Source organism: Pteronotus mesoamericanus, unplaced genomic scaffold (genome assembly GCF_021234165.1).
Source record: "Pteronotus mesoamericanus isolate MK-2021 breed Mesoamerican mustached bat unplaced genomic scaffold, CSHL_Meso_final scaffold_705, whole genome shotgun sequence".
Taxonomy (NCBI): domain Eukaryota; kingdom Metazoa; phylum Chordata; class Mammalia; order Chiroptera; family Mormoopidae; genus Pteronotus; species Pteronotus mesoamericanus.
Window position 1 is genome coordinate 7,718,061 of NW_026555326.1, and position 17,593 is coordinate 7,735,653.

General features: G+C 39.0%; 1 pseudogene; it reads right to left on the reverse strand.

The window, feature by feature from the left end:
• Window positions 1-80: 80 nt before the first annotated feature.
• LOC129062072 (annexin A2-like) lies at window positions 81-1,176 on the reverse strand (annotated as a pseudogene).
• Window positions 1,177-17,593: the final 16,417 nt, after the last annotated feature.

The following is a 17,593-nucleotide window of genomic DNA, read 5'->3' on the forward strand; positions in this document are numbered from 1 at the left end:
CAACTGAAATAAGGTCAGGGCAGAAGCAATGCTAACATCATCCACACAGTGATGGGCACAGGAGACTATTAATCACAAGCTTATTTTCTAGAATACTTAGCTGGAAGCACAGGAGCACCACTCCTGGACACTCGAGCCGTCTCAGGCCTCAGTCGTCCCCACCCACACAGCACTTTCTGGTAGTCACCCTTGGTGTCTTGCTGGATGTAACAGTACAGGGACTTGCCATACATTTTCTTGAATTCAGACCTGATTTTCAACATATCCACTTCATCATGGGAGATCATGATTTGGATTAAGACTGTGTTACATGCCCCTTGCCTTTCGTGGAGTCCTACAGTCGGTCAGCAAAATACAGGGGTTTGTTTTGGATGCACTGGACCAGATTCAGGAAAGCATTTTCCAGGTCTCCCTTGACTTCCTTCTTGATCCTCTCCAACATGTCATAATGGTGTAGCTCTTATACCTTTCAAATTCTTTCTGGAGGTGACACACACTCTCTGCTCAGTCATAATGCTGATCCACTTGGGAACATCAGTTCCTTTCCTCTTCACTCCAGCATTATAGACATCACAGGCATCTTGGTCAATCAGTTCATAATCAATGGCAGAGCCATCTTCTGCTCTTCTACCCTTGTGGAAGTCACCAGATGTGTCAGAAATAATGTCCTTCCCCAGGTCAGTCTTGTATATTTCCTTGTAGACTTTGTTAATTTCCTGCAGCTCCTCCTTGATCCTTGAGCAGATGATCTCAATGAGAGGGTCCTCTTCAATCCCCAGCCCCTTCAATGGGGGGCTTCAGCTCAGAAGCATCACACTGAGCAGGTGTTTTCAATAGGCCCAAAATCACTGTCTCCAGGTGGCCAGACAGGGCTGGCTTCAGTGTTAATGCAAGTTCCTTTTTGGTCCTTCTCTGGCAGGCAAAGGCAATATCCTGTCTCTGTTTACTGCTGTGATTGGTCAAAATATTGACGATGGTTACCTCAACCACATCCTAGGTCTTGACAGCCATTTCAATGTTCAAAGCATCCTGGTCAGCATCAAAGTTGGTGTAGGCTTTGACTGATCGGTATGCATTTCGGGGTGTAGAGTGACTGTTCTCCAAGCCGAGCTTGCACATAATTTCATGAACAATAGACATTTTGTAAAAAGCTGGACTGGACACTGAGGGCTGTGATTGTCCTTAGATGCACAGCCAGATTCTTAAAATTATACTTTTAAGACTATGAAAATAGTATTCAGATTTAAAGAAAAGTGGCAAGTATTTGGTGATGTTGTTAACAAAGGAACTTGCAATATTCAGAACTTATTCCAGAGTGATTTTTCACTTCCCCAAATTGTTTTCAAATTCTAGTTCTCTGTCTATTCCATTGAACAACAAACCTGGAGCTTCAGCTAAGACTCTTCAACTTGATTCTGAATCTCATTTTACATCCGTGGCCTCACATTGCCAGGGTCTCTAAAAGGCACTTCCTAATCCCTTACACTAAATCTATCCTGAAGTAGAAAATTAACATATTTTAGCCCAACAGTTTCAAGTAATTTAATGTTTAATAAATTTCAGGTTGCAGACAGAAAGAGCCTCTTTTCATAAAGTCCTAATCTTCTTACTCTCTTGCTTTCAGATAAGCCCTCTTCAATTGAAGCTCTTCTTTCTGATAGGTATTTATACGACCTTAGCAAACACTTTAAGAAATTACCAATTATCTTACAACCAAACAACTTACAAGTTGGTTTGAGCACCAACTTTCCTGCTCAAAACTCTGAGGTCCTTATTACTTTGTACCTCCTCTGTTCAGTCAATTCATATTTTAGTTCTGTTGCTTGGTGTAGCCCATTTCCTGGTACCAATTTTGGTAATAGTGTTCTTAGCTGCAATCAACAAAAACTGGTCTGGATTTTTTAGTTTTAGCATATAAAAGGAATCTACTGAAAAGATATTGGTTGGGTCAAATAACTGCTAGGAGGTTTTGTAAAACCATGCTTTGAAAATAAGCAGGTAAAAGAGAGACATAGGTGTTGGCTAGGACCACAGCTCAAATTGCAAAATCAGCCCAGGGATGACGATGCTGAGCACCAGGTGCACTGCTATTGTCCTCCCAGCACTAGATCTGGACCCCACCACTCTCTCTTCCCTCAGCTGCAGTGGAAAACTGCTGTTGTCACTGTTGTCGTACTGCTGTTGTCACTGCACCAAAGTGACTTCTCCAGGGTCCCTTCTTCATCTTTCCATCTCTAGTTTCTAATTTGGAGTCCAGGATTGAGTAGTCAATCATAGGTTTCACATCCATATTCCACTCCAAGGAGGAGGCTGAGAATCACATATCTGGCATTTTCTACTTTCATAGTGGTAAGCAGGATCTGCCTCATGAGTTAGAAAATTCCCCAAACATAAGCAGTAGAATTCAGTGCTGGGAAATTGCGCACGCATGCGCGCGCGCACACACACACACACAAAATCACAATTTGTCCACTACTCACTACATCAGTTTCATTAGCTGTCTGCTATAAGCACTCTCTCCTTTACTGCAACTCACATTGTGTCAGGACCTCAGTCTCAACACTTGGGTTTTTCCTGTGGCTAAATTCAACTTAATGGAAGGGCAGAAACAAAGGGAAAAGCAGAGGCTATCCCCTAAAAATTCCCTCTCTCAGGCTCAAGACCTCCTTGGAGAGGATGCCTGAGTCTTGGAGTCTTCTGTGCCACCCTTCAAATGACTGGGAAAGCAGAGAACCCTTCAGTTTTCTCCAAAGGCACTGTGACTCAGCTGGAGCATTTCTTTTCCTCAGGTTTAAAAAATTAAAACTGATACTTTAGAGTCTGACTTCCCATGTTTCTTCTCTAATGTTTTCATCTGAATGAGCCTCTCTGAATTCTGGAGAACTTGGGAGGAGCAGACTCATTTTTGATCCTAAGGGACTGCTCTGCAGTACAACTGGGCATACCGTCCAGCCTCCTTAGAACACTTATCTCTGGTCAGACACCAGGATATGATTGGTAAAGGGTGCATATCCGGACTGAAAAACCAATGATTACAATGTTACTTCTCTTCCTGAAGTTTTTGTTTCTGCCTCCTGGAAATAAATAAAATACAGATGGTACCCATGGAAATTTCACTCCCGTCTTGTGTTACCTAGAGAGTTCTACTGTAGCAATATGTCAGGACATGTTTCATGGCCTTGTGTCTCTACAGCTATAATTATGAAATATGAAATGTGGCTGATTTGATTTGGTGAGCTCTGAGGTTGTCCCTTTCCTGAGGCAAGGACAAGGGTTAGCTCTGTGCTTTCTTCACCAAAGTTGGGGGCCACCCTCCACACAGAGAAGATAACTGTGTTTAAAGAATTGTTAAATTTTTGTCACTGTCAGAGTAACTGCCTTTCCCTAATGTCTCCAAGTTCCCCCATGGACCATCTAGATGGGGTTTCTCAACTGTAGCACTAGTGATATTTTGATTCAGATAATTGTTTGTCATGACTGTCCCATGCATTGTATGATGTTTAGCAGATGCCAATAGCACATCCCCTATCCCTGCTTATGACAATAAAAAAATGTCTCCAAACAGTACCAAATGTTCCCTTGTGGAAAAAATCTTCCCACTTACTGAGAACCACAAATCTAGAAACATACTGGCTACCTAGTGACCTTCTGTAGGCTAAACAGACTTCTATATATCAAGAAGTAGAGCTATCAAAAATTACATTCTGAGAGAGAATCAAGATGATGGAGGAGTGAGTGGAAGTCACATGGACCTCCTCCCAGGACAAACCTGGAATTACAACTAAACTGTGGAGAAATCACCTGGAACAAACAATTGAAAAATAGAGAGAGAGAAGCCTTGTAACCTCAGAGACAAAAGAATTGGCTTTAGTGCAATCTAACCAGTAAGGACTGCAGTAGAGACCTGAGAAGGTGGGCAGGATGCCCACGGGCAGCAGCACCAGAAGGATATTGAAATGGCCAGTTGGATCCCCCTGAGAAGAGCAGGGTCTAAACCAAAAGCGGGGATCTCTAGCATAGAGCACCAGAGCCCAAAAAGTACACAGAAAAGAGCCAGCTGTGAAAAGCGGTAGGGTTGCTCTGTCCCAGACACAGGCAGCTGGAGATGCAAAGAACTGTTTAAGGGGCCAATGCAAAATTTTTATTTGCAGCCACTTACTCTGGACTCCAGCAAAGGCCAGGGAGACTGGGCTAGAGATGCCTGAGGAGAGACTGGGAAAGGAGGATTTGGGAGAGAACTGAGAGAGTAGCCAGGGGGATCTCGGTGCTGACTCTTCCCCATGCAGCAGCAGCCATCTTGCTCAGGAAGAGACCACTCCCCCTGAGTGGCACCAGCGTCAAAGGACCCAATAGCCCCGCCCCCAAGTGGGATTCCACACCACCCTGTGCTGTCTATGCTGCCTGCTGAGTGCAGAGTGGCAGCCACAGACAGTAGATCCCTGGCTAAAGGGGACGCAAAGAGGTCCAGTGACACTTAAGGAGAGACGTGGAGAGAGAACAGAGAATAGCCGGTGGGATCCCAGTGCAGACTCCTCCCTCATACAGCAGCAGCATGAAAGGACCCAATAACCCCGCCCCCAGGAGGGACTCTTCAGTGCCCTGAGTTGTCTAAGGTGGCCTGCTGAGTGCAGAGTGAATAGAGTAACAGCTGAAGGAGACAGCCACAGACAGAAGATTCCTGGAAGTCTTGAAGAAACTGCCTAAGGTCAGACAGGGTCAACATCTGACATCATCAGAGGCAGATCCAGAAAGTAAAAACAGCGATCTCCTACCATAGAAGTTCCACCACAAAGACAGGAAATCAAGACATATCAACTTAAGAATCAGAAGCAAAAGAGAAGAGTCTCACAATGAATGGGAAGAAAAAAAAAGTACCCCCCACTCAAAGGGAAAGGAGGAATCCCCAGAAAGAGAACTAAATGAAATAGAGGCAAGTAAACTATCAGATATTGAGTCCCAAACAATGGTTCTAAGGAAGCTCAATGAGCTCAGTGAGCTCAGAGAGAATTACCAAAAACTACAGGGAAACTATGAGGAACTTACTGCAAACTATATCAGCATGAAAAAGGACATAGAAATTATCAATAAGAGACAAGGGGAAATGAAGAATACAATTTCTGAATTGAAGAACACAGTAGAAGGAATCCAAAGCAGGCTAGATGAAGCTGAGGACCGAATCAGTGAGCTGGAGGACAAGGTAGAAAAAAGTTCCCAGAAAGAGCAAGAAAATGAAAAAAGACTCAAAAAGAATTAAGAGACATTTATAGGAATGCAGGACAACCTGAAACTCAATCATATCTGTATAATAGGAATACCAGAAGGAGAAGAGGAGGAGCAAGGGACAGAGAACTTGTTTGAAAAAGTAATGATGGAAAACTTCCCTCATGGGAGGACAGAAAAAAATCACACAAGTCCAGGAAGCACAGAGGGTCCCATTCAAGAGGAACCCAATGAGGCCTGCTCCAAGACACATCATCATTAAAATGGCAAATATCAAAGACAAACAGAGAATCCTAAAGGAAGCAAGGGAGAAAGAGGTAGTAACCTATAAGGGAGCCCCGATACAGCTAGCATCTGACTTCTCAAAGAAACACTGCAAGCCAGAAGTATTCCAAGTCATGAAAACCAAAAGTCTGCAACCAAGACTGCTCTACCCAGCAAGGCTCTCATTTAAAATGGAAGACAAAATAAGAAGTTTCCCCAACAAAAGAAGACTGAACGAATACACCTCCACCAAACCAGCACTGGAAAATATGCTAAAGGGACTGCTTTAAGATGAAGAAAAAGTTTCTATGAATACCCAGTTCCTTTCAGAGTTGCCAATATTTGATATTACCAATATTTTTAATACTCATTAATCTGACTGTGACAATGATATTTTAATTGTTCCTTTACTATTTGTTGAAGCTAAACCTGTTTTTGTATATTTCTTGCCTATTTCTATTATTTTTTTTAAAAAAGCTTTAAATGACTTTTTGGTATTCTTTACCCATTTATTGATTAAAGGTTTGTAGAACTTTTTCCCTAAAAAAAAAAAGAAACAAAAAACCTATTAACCATGTTTCAGATGTGTTGCAAATACTTTTCTATTCTATTCTTTGTCCTTTAACCTTTTTATATGTATATTACTATACAATCTTAAATGTTTAATATAGTCATATTGTCAATATTTACTTTATAGCTTCTGGGGTTGAATATTTTACTTCAGGTCATGATAAATAGTTCCATTTTCTTCTGAAAGTCCTTAGATTCTACATATTGATTTTTAACTCACCTGAATATTTCTTGTATAATGTGTGAAATAGGGCTCTATATTTCTTTTATTTCAAGTAATAGTGGTCCATGCACCTTATTTGTGGAATAAGCCTTATTTTACCCATTTATTTGAAATATCAACTTAATCATATATTACATAATTTGTCTAGAGACAAATTACATTTGTCTCTAGAATGTTCATTATATTTCATTGATCTACTTGATTATTTCTGTGCTGATATCATGTTGGTTTAATTGCTGATATTTTATAGTAGTTTCAAATTTTTAAAATATTTTATAATTAACTTTGACATTTAAAAAATAAATAAAATCAATCTATATTTAAGAAAGAAAGAGAGATGGAGCTCCTACTTTTTGCAACAACATGGATGGAACTGGAGAATACTAAGCTAAGTGGAATAAGCCAGTTGATGAAAGACAATTACCATATGATCTCACCTATAAGTGGACTCTATTCAACAAAATAAACTAATGAACTAAATAAACCACAGGCATGGAAACATGGAGCAGACTGAAAGTGAGCAGAGGGGAGGAGGAAAGAGGACTATGGTGGAAAGAAGGGGAAGGGACTAGAACATATATGAATGACCCATGGACATGGACAACAGAGTGGGAATTGACTATGGGAGTGGGGGATGGGGGTGGGATAGGTGGAGGGGGGTAAAGGGGTAAAAATTGAGACAACTGTAACAGAATTAACATGATTTATAAATAAAAAATAATAATAAAAACAATCACATTTTGAAAGTTGTCATCTGGTCACTTAAGCATGACACAAACCTGCCAAAATTCCCAAGGTTATCTAAATATTAGAGCTACAAGGATAGATTTTGAAAATACTGATGCCCAAGCCCTACATCAAACCCAAATGAAATCTGCATTGAGATCTATGGAACCACCAACATATAATAAACACAGTAGTTAGAACCAAAAGGTTTTTTGTGAAGAGTTCCACATCACAACCACAAGAGGGGGATGTGACAATGCTACAGTCCACCTCGCGGCCTGCATCCAGGACACCACTTCCCTTGTATCTAAAAGCTGTGGACTTAAGTCAGACTTGCTGGAAGTGGCTGGATTCTTATTAGTTCACAACACTTACAGTCTGGAGGGAGAGTTGAACCCTCCCCTTAGACATAAGGAAATCCAGTGTGGATTGATGACAGATTCTAATCAAAGTTAACTGAAATAAGTTTATTTCACAAGAGACTCGATGTTCCTACTCAATATTTCACTCATTCAACAGATACTATGTTCCTCCTAAGTGTTAGGGCTCATCATCCAGTGGGAGGTACAAGGAACACAAGCAATTAAAATATTATGTAATACATAGACAGCTACATGATCAATTGGGGCTTGATCTACTTGATAATAAAAGGAGGCGCTATCAATAATTACAAAGGGCAATAGCTGGGCAAACCAGAATGTGTATTCACCCTAGTAACAGGGAGTAAAGGCACTGCAGTAAGAACTTCAGAGGTGCACCAAACTGAGACCCCAGGAGTGAAGAAAGCAAGCTTATTTTAGGTAAAATTAGAAAGTAACAATAGAAATAAAATAGAAAACTTCTAGGAGGTAGCCAAAGATGAGACACTACAGCTCAGAATTAAGCAAACAAACAAACAAAAAACCCAAGATATTTTGTGAAATGAGAGATTAAATAAAGGCCATTAAGTCAAGTGAAGGGTGGCGCTTTTTTAAACTTGTTGCAATTTCTTGTCCCCCAAAACCCTTTAGGGATATAAGTCAAACATTTTTATTCATAGGATTATGGATAGTCAGGGTTGGAAGAGACCTTTAAAGTCAATCAGTCTAGTCCATTGCTTGGCCAAAGTCCCCACTCTCCTCTACTACATCCTGATATTTTAACCCATACTGCACCATTTCCAGTAGTGAGGATACTTTCACTTTCTCAGTAAGGTAGAAGGCATCCCTGGTTGTTAGAAAGTTGTTGAAGTGACACAAATATCCACCTTCCTGTAATAGCCCCTCTCTATTCACCCTCACCTCTACTAGCTCCATTCTTGTATTTGCAGTGAAGTGAAATCTAATTCATTTTTCTGAAAACCCATCAAACATTTAAAGACATTGATTCTTCTCATTTTCTTCTGCTTTCAACCTTTCTCTATTTATCGTGTTCTTTTAATACTAAACAAATTGCCCCTTCTTGCCTTTAGCATATTTTTTGGCCAGGTATTTGTGTGTGAGTCAGAGTGAAAAGGATATGACAACTGCTCCACAATAAGAACCAGAAGGGATCAAGTGACAATTTTTTAAGGCCTAGTGTTCTGTTTGGTGTGCTCTTCTATCTCTGCACAGTATCTACTAAAAGCCTATCTGAGAATTTTGTTTTATGTCTCCTTGAGTGCTCAGTGGGGTCACTAAGATGGATTGGTGTATTATCATAGCAGCTCTTTACTGCCATCCTTGGGGAAGGAGGAATCACAAATGATTTAGTCTTGGAAAGAGATACTCTTAGTCTAGATAGAATTTAAGTCAACTGGGAAAATGAGCAATCAAGAAGATCAGAATAAAGTGCTAAAGGAAGATGGCGAAACTAAGGAAAATGGCAGTAGCCTAAAACTGAGAATATAAAGAAATATAACTTCAAACATTTAAATAAGTGGTATGAATCTTGGATTCTTTTAATCTAACCCCTGACCCAATGTAAGCATCCCTTTCAGTCTAATCACTTCTGCTAGAGAAACATTCCTGGCAGGTCCCCACACCCCATCCCTCACTCACTCTACCTCAGGAGGAAGAATAGTTGAGCTGTTTTGTGAATTGGGGAAGATGAACTGAACAAGCTCAACTCATCAGCTTCTGAGCTCTCTTTCTTGGAACCAGCCTGTCTGTAGGATGCATACATTTTTGTCTATTCACGCCTGCTCCCAAGGGCAGGATACCCACTTGCTGGGAGGCTTGTGATTGCCTGCTCATTGTGGCCTCCTCCTTCTTCCCCTTCTGTTCTTCTCCCCTGCCCCTCTTCATTATCATTATAATGACAATAATATCTGACATTTATTCACAGCTTGCTAAGTGCCAGGCATGGTCCTGAGTGCTAATCACACATTAACTCACCTAAAGCCATATTCACCAATCAGTTTTAGCAGTAAGAGGGCTAACCCATTTCTTTTCCATCTTTATGACTTCTATCTATGTCAAAATTGTTTGCAAATTCAAAAGGAGAAGAGCGGGTATCATTTATTGCCCCATCCCAGAAATCCCAACACTTTCTCTAACTCCCTGATTAATCTCTTCCACAGTAGTTTCATACATTCCTTTGTTAAAAGCCCCATGTGGAAAGTTAATGCACATTAAAACCCTCCTTCCTGAAACTTGTCTATTTTCATCCTGGTTCATCCCTCTGAATGGTCTAATTCTTCTTCCACATGACAATTTTTCAAATATGTGAAAATAACTATCATTTCTATCTGACCTTTGGTTGCAGACAAGTCACTTGACTTCCCAGATTTCATGCTTTCATTAGTTTAAGTGGTAGGAAAGTGAACAAGATAATTTCTAATGTCTCCTTTTCCTAAAATTCTATTGTTTCTAAATCTCCTTTTCTTCAGTCATCTATTATAAAACATTTGCCTCTACCACTGTCCTAACTGCCTTCCTCTGAACACAAACAGATTTTTCAATGTTATTTTTATTTATTTAAGAATAGTTGTTATACAATATTATTTTAGTTTCAAATGTACAGTATAGCAATCTGACATTTATATACCTTACTATGTAATCGCCACACTAAGTCTAGTAAGCATCTGTCACCATGCCAAGTTATCACAATATTATAACTATAGAATAATATAGAATAATTATATTCCTCTTGACCTTTTTCACCCTTCTCACTCTCACCAGCACATAAATATCTGGCAAAAAAAATGGTAAAAGCAAGAAGGAACAATTTGTTTAGTATAAAATAATAGCATAATTAGAGAAAGGCTGAGAGTAGAAGAAAATGGGAAGAGTCAATGTCTTTAAATGTTTGATGAATTTTCAAAAAGATGAACTAGAGTTTACTTCAACCTCCCTGCCACCCCTCCACAGTCTGGCAACCATCAATTGAGAAAGATAAATACCATATGATTTCATTTATATAAGGAATCTAAAAAGAAACAAAACAAAAAACAGACTCAGAAACAGATCCAACTGTCAATGCCTTTTAAAATTTGCTGCTCAAGACTGAAATATGCTTCAGATGTTGAATATACCAATGCAGACAAAAGTAGAAATTATCTTCCATGATATAAGAAATACACAGTCTTTTTTTTTGTTTCATTTTGTTTTTAAGCTGGACTTCAGGTCCACAAAAATAGATAAATACAATAAATAGTATTCCTCAATTCATGGTTTATGACTGTAACTGGTCCATGGTCTCATTTTTATTTAATTCTTTTGTTTTACCCCTTTATACCACATCCCTGTTCTCTTTCTGCTTCCTACATCCATGTCCCTGAATAGACACATTCTCATCTGTCTCACGTGTGCCTCTTTAGTCCATTATCTATACATTTATTTTTTCATGTAGGTGTGGGTGAGGTGTATGTTTAAAATTATGTAAGTTTAAAGGTGTGTATGGATATATAGAATTGTTCTCAGGTTATATATATAGACATTCTGCTTCTCAGTTTTGCTTTGTGATTGTTGCTCAATATTGTATTTTTCAGATCTTTCCAGGTTGTTATGTGTCGCTATAATTCAATCTTTTTGACTACTCTATAGTATTACATTCTGTAAATATGCTACATTTTATTTATCTATTTCCTTGTTGATAGATACTGAAGTTTTTCTAATTCTCTGTCATTATAAATAATGCTAATATCAACCTCATATCAGTCTTTTTTATATCTCTTTTGCTCACATGTAAGAGATTCGCTTAATAATATTCAGGTTGGAATTGCTGGGTCATAAGTTATGCAAATACTCAACTCTTTAATGTATGAATTTGTTATGAAAAATGTATACTCCCACTGACGGTATGTTAGAGTTCCTTTTTCTCCCTCCCTCAACAGCACTTGATATTATCTGATATTTTTTGCCTTTCAAGTATATGTAACATAGCACAGTTGTTTTAATTTTCATTTCTCTTATCTCTAATGAGGGATTTTGCATCTCTCCAAGTGTTTATTTGCTCTTCCAGCTTCCACTTCCATAAATTGCCTATGCATATTATTGACTCAATTTCCCATGAAATAATCTGTTTTGTTCTTGATAATATGCAGTTTTGTCCCTGTATATTTGGAATATTAAGTCTTAGTTGATTAAGTATACCTCTTCTTTAACACTGGGCATAGTGTCCTTTACTAAGAAGAAAATTTAATTTGATGTGGTCAATTCTTCATTTTATTATCAGTGTTCTTTTTATATCTTGGTTTAAAAAGTTTCCACATTCTAAAGATTATAAAGATATTCTTCTATATCATCTGATAATTTTAGTATATTCAACTTATTTTTGATACATTCAAATTCTCTGTTAAATTCTCTGTCTTTTGATTTATTCTGTATATTCTTGCCTCAATTTTCTTCAAAATATTAATCATAGCTAATTTTATTTAATTTTTTATTGTTGATACTGTTACAGATATCCCCCACTTCTCCCCCTCCACACAGACCGTCCCCTCCCCACTTGCCCTCACTGCATTGTTGTCTGTGTCCATGGGCTATACATATATGCATATATGTTCTTTGGATTATCTCTTCCATTCCCCACTCTGAGATCAGTCAGTTTGTTCCATGTGTCCATGACCTTGGTTTCATTTTGTTTGTCAGTTTGTTTTGTTGATTTGATTCCACATATGAGTGAAATCATATGGGATTTGTCTTTGCCTAACTTATTTAGTTTAGCATAATATTCTCCAGTTCTGCCCATGCTGTTGCAAAGGGTAAAAGCTCCTTCTTTTTTTAACACAATACAGCATTCCATTGTATAAATATACCACAATTTTTATATACTCTTCTTCTAATGGACATTTGGGCAGTTTCTAGACTGTGGCTATTGTAAATAACTCTGCTATGAACATAGGGGTGTATATATTCTTTCTGGGATTCTTTTTTTTTGTTAGCAATTTTTTTTATTGTTGACAATGTTACAGATGTCTTCCATTTCCCCCCATTTACTTGCTTCCACTCAGCCCACCCCTCACCCTACCTTTACCACTTCATTGTCTGTTTGGGATTGTTTGTTACTGCAAGAAAAGCTGAGAAATATGTAACCAATGCTTCTGAAAGGCATTTAAGAAGGTATAATAAATGTAACCTTAAATTGACCCTTTTGAATTTGATACTTACAAGCTATTTGGCCAGAAAAGTCACTTGGTAACCCCAAGGGCTGGTTTCTTCCTGACACTTTAATAGGTCTACCTTTTGTCTGCTATGACACTTCTCAGTAGAGCTGACTACCCCAAAACTCTTACACAAGTCTTTGAACGCCTGAGGGTAAAGGATGGGAAATACCTATCAAAGTTCTAACTTAATTATTATAGAATGGAGCCACATTGAACCTTGAAACTAACTCATTTAATTTAAATCCACCTCTCAGAGAGCAAGATGGTGGAGGATTGAATGGAAGTCACACTGACCCCCTCCCAGGACCAATCTGGAATTACAACTAAATTGTGGAGAAATCACATGGAACAAACAAATGAATGATAGGGAGAGAGAAGCCTTATAACCTCGGACAGAGAGAAGAACCAGCTTTAGCACAACCTGACTGGTAAGGAGTGTGGTAGGGACTTGAGAAGATGGGCTGGGTGCCCATGGGTGGCAGTGCTAGAGGGATATTTAAACAGCCAGTTGGATCCCCCTGAGAAGAGTGAGGTCCAAACCATGAGTGGGGATCTCCAGCCTACTGCACCAGAGCCCAAAAAGAACACAGATAACAGCCAGCTGCGAAAAGTGGCAGGGTTGCTCTCTGCTAGCGATGGGCAGCTGGAGACTCAAAGAGCTGTTTAAAGGGCCAATGCATAAAATTTCATTTGCAGCCACTTACCCTGAGCCAGACTGGCAAAGGGTTGGGGCAGAGTGGCTAGAGATGCCTGAGGAGAGACAGGGGAAGGAGGCTTTTGGGAGAGAACTGAGGGAATAGCTGGTGGGATCATGGTGCTGACTCCTCCATCATATGGCAGCAGCCATCTTTCTCAGGCAGAGCACTCCACTGAGCGACAGAAGCATGAGAGGACACAATAACCCTGCCCCAAGAAGGCTCTTCCCTGGCCCTGTGGAGCTTAAGCCTGACTGCTGAGTACAGAGTGGCAGCTCCAGGTAGTAGATACCTGGCTAGAGGGGGCACAGAGTGGACTCTAGACACTTGAGGAGACTGGAGATGGAGGCTTTGTGGAGAGAACTGAGAGAGTAGCCAATGGGACCTTGGTGCTGACTCCTCCCCCATACGGCAGCAGCCATCTTGCTCAATCAGAGCACTCCCCTGATTGGCAGCAGCGTGAGAGGACACAATAGCCCCACCCCGTGGTGTCTAAGCCTGACTGCTGAGTGCAGAGTGACTAGATTCAAAACTGAAGGAGACAGCCACAGACAGTAGGTTCCTGGAAGTCTCAAACAGACTGCCTAAGGTCAGAGAGGGTCAACATCCGACATCATCAGAGGCAGATCCAGAAAGGAAAAACAGTGGTAAATACTAGAGACTACCAAGATGAAATCCACTGTGTTCTTCTCCATGATTAGTGGTATTTTCTTTACTGCATAGCTTTTTAACATTCATTTTGGGTCCATCAAGTTTGTGTATATTAAGTCATTAGATTTTATACTAATATTTTATCTCTCTCCTTTCTTATAATAGTCTTAATCTCTTTACAGCCTTATTAATGCTGGTTCATTTGCTCTTTATAGTGAGGTTATAGGGGGGAGTTATTTTTGCAGATGTGGATTTGTTTCCTGGGCTTTATGGTTTCTGGCAGCACCTGCACAAAAAACATAAGACATGGTGGGCAGAGTGACCCTCAGTCAACAAGATGGAGGGTAGGACCCACCAAAGAATGATGAAACAACAATAAATTACTTCCAGAGAGTCAACATAAATGGCATAAAAGGCATCCAAAGAGCAGCAAGTTCAGGAGATCAAAGAGACTGCACCACTGACTCTCACAGGACTCCTACCATAGAAGGACTCACATCACAAAGTCAGGAAGTCAAGACAAATCAATTTAAGAAGCAAAAGCAAAAAATAAGAGTCTCACAAAGAATGGGAAGACAAAGAAACACCCCCCAATTAAAGGGAAAGAGGGAATCCCCAGTAACAGAACTAAATGAAATAGAGGCAAGTAAGCTATCAGATATTGAGTTAAAAACAATGTTCTAAGGAAGCTCAATGAGGTCAGTGAGCTCAGAAAATATTATATTCAGCAATACATTAAAAAAATCATCCACCAGGATCAAGTCACATTCATCCCAGAGTTGCAAGGATGGTTCAATACTCAAAAATAAATAAATGTAATATACACATAAAAAAAAAGGAAAGACAAAAACCACATGATCACATTGATAGATGCAGAAAAAGTGTTTGATAAGGTACAGCACCCATTTATGATAAAAACACTCAGCAAAATAGGAATAAAGGGGCATACCTCAATGTAATAAAGGCCATATGTGAAAAACCTACAGCCAACATCATACTCAACAGGCAAAACTGTTTTCCCACTAAGATCGGGAAAAAGACAAGGATGTCCCCCTTCATCACTTCTCTTCAACATAGTATTGGAAGTCCTAGCCACAGAGATCAGACAAGAAAAAGAAATAAAAGGCATCCAAATTGGAAAGGAGGAAGTAAAACTATCATTGTTTGCAGATGACATAATAGTGTACATAAAAACCCTATAGAACCCACCAAAAAACTACTCAAGCTAATAAATGAACTTGGGAAAACAGCAGGATACAAAGTCAATATTCAGAAATCAAACACATTTTTGTACACCAACAATTAAATATCAGAAACAGAAATCAGGAAAAAAATCCCATTTCCTTTAACAACAAGAAAAATGAAGTACTTAGGAATAAACTTAACCAAAGAGGTAAAAGACCTATACACAGAAAACTATACAACACTGAAGAAAGAAATTAAGGAAGACACAAATAAATAGAAGCATATACCATGTTCATGGATTGGAAGAATTAACATCATCAAAATGTCCATACAACTCAAAGCAATTTATAGATTCAATGCAATCCCTATTAGGATACCAATGGTGTGTTTCATAGACATAGAACAAATATTTCAAAAATTAATATGGAATCGTAAAGGACCCTGAATAGCTGCAGCAATTTTGAGAAAGAAGAACAAAGCAGGAGGGATCACAGTGCCTGACATCAAACTATATTACATGGCCACTGTGATCAAAACAGCCTGGTACTGGCATAACAACAGACACATAGATCAATGAAACAGAATAAAGAGCCCAGAAATGAACCCATGTCTCTATGGTCAACTAATATTCAACAAAGAGTGCAGAAGCATAAAATGGAGTAAAAATAGCTTCTTCAACAAATGGTGTTGGGAGAGTTGGACAGCTACATGCAAAAAATTGAAATTTGACCACCAATGACACGATACACAAAAATAAACTCAAGATGGATAAAAAATTTAAATCTAAGTTGCAACACCATAAAATTCCTAGAGGAGAACATAGGCAGGAAAATCTCAGATATCCCACACAGTAATATTTTCACCAAAATGTCCCCTAGAGCAAGGATCATAAAGGAAACAAATAAACAAATGGGACTTCATCAAAATAAGAAGTCTCTGCACAGCTAAAAAAAAATCAACAGAATAAAAAAGGAACCAACTGTATGGCAAAATGTATTTTCCAATGATACTTCAGACAGCGGTTTGATCTCCAAAATATATAAAGAACTTGACAGTACTCCAGGAAGACAAACAATCAAACTATAAAATGAGCAAAAGACCTGAATAGACACTTCCCCAAGGAGGACACACAGATGGCCCATAGACATATCAAAAAATGCTCAACATCACTAGCCATCAGAGAGGTACAAATGAAAACCACAGTGAGATATCACCTCACAGCTGTCAGGATGGCCATCATTAATAAATCACACACAACAAGTGTTGGTGAGGATATGAAGAAAAGGAAACCCTAGTGCTCTGTTGGTGGGACTCAGACTGGTGCAGCCACTGTGGAAAACAGTGTGGAATTTCCTCAAAAATGGATCCACCTTTTGACCCAGAAATTCCAGTGCTGGTATTACACCCTAAGAATCCTGAAACACCAATTCAAAAGAACTTTTGCAGCCCTATGTTCAGAGCAGCTCTGTTAACAATAGCTTAGTGCTAAAAGCAGCCTAAGTGCCCATCAGCAGATGAGTGGATTAAAAAACTGTGGTACATTTACACAATGGAATTCTACACAACAGAAATAAAGAATTCCTACCTTTTGCTGCAGCATGGTTGGAACTGGGGACTTACACTAAGTGAAATAAGCCAGTTGGTGAAAGGCAAATACCATATGATCTCACTTATGAGAGGAATCTAATGAACAAAATAAACTAATGAGCAAAATAGAACCAGAGACATGGGAACATGGAACAGACTGACAGTTACTAGAGAGGAGGCAGGAACAGGTATGGTAGGAAGAAGGGGAAGGGATAAGTGAAAGAACATGTTTGAATGGCCCATGGAATGAACAACAGTGTGGTGATTGACTGTGGGACCAGGGTGATGGGCTGCGCAGAGGAGGGCAAAGGGGGGGATAATGAAGGACATCTGTAACAATGTCAAAAATAAAAAAAGTTGCTTGGCTTTTGGGCCCAAATATTTATACTTATTTCCACCTCTAACACTCTACACACATACAAGGCCCCTGTTATCTTCTAACAGGCAGTGGAAGACCTCTACTAGAGAACAGTCCTGTGTTTCATTGATCTCAATCATAATATAATTACATCAATTACATTATATATTATATACATAATTTATATAACATATAGTTAATATAAAATATGTAACAAATAGGATATCATTATTATATAAAATAATCCTATGATATATCTTATTAATCACATTTTATTTATTATATAGCATAATATAACTATAGTTATATAATGTTAGTTGCTACTATTTATTAAGTTCCTGTTATGTCAACATATTCTTTGTACTCTCTATCCCTACCACATTTTCCTAATAATGCTAACCTACTCTTCATATCTCCCTCAGCTTGGTTGTCAGTTCCATCAGAAAGTCTTTCCCACAGTCTCTTAGCCTGGGTTGGATACCCTCCGCATTCTCTGTATTTTCTCTATTGCATTTATTACACTATATTGGAATTCCCTGTTTAATTGT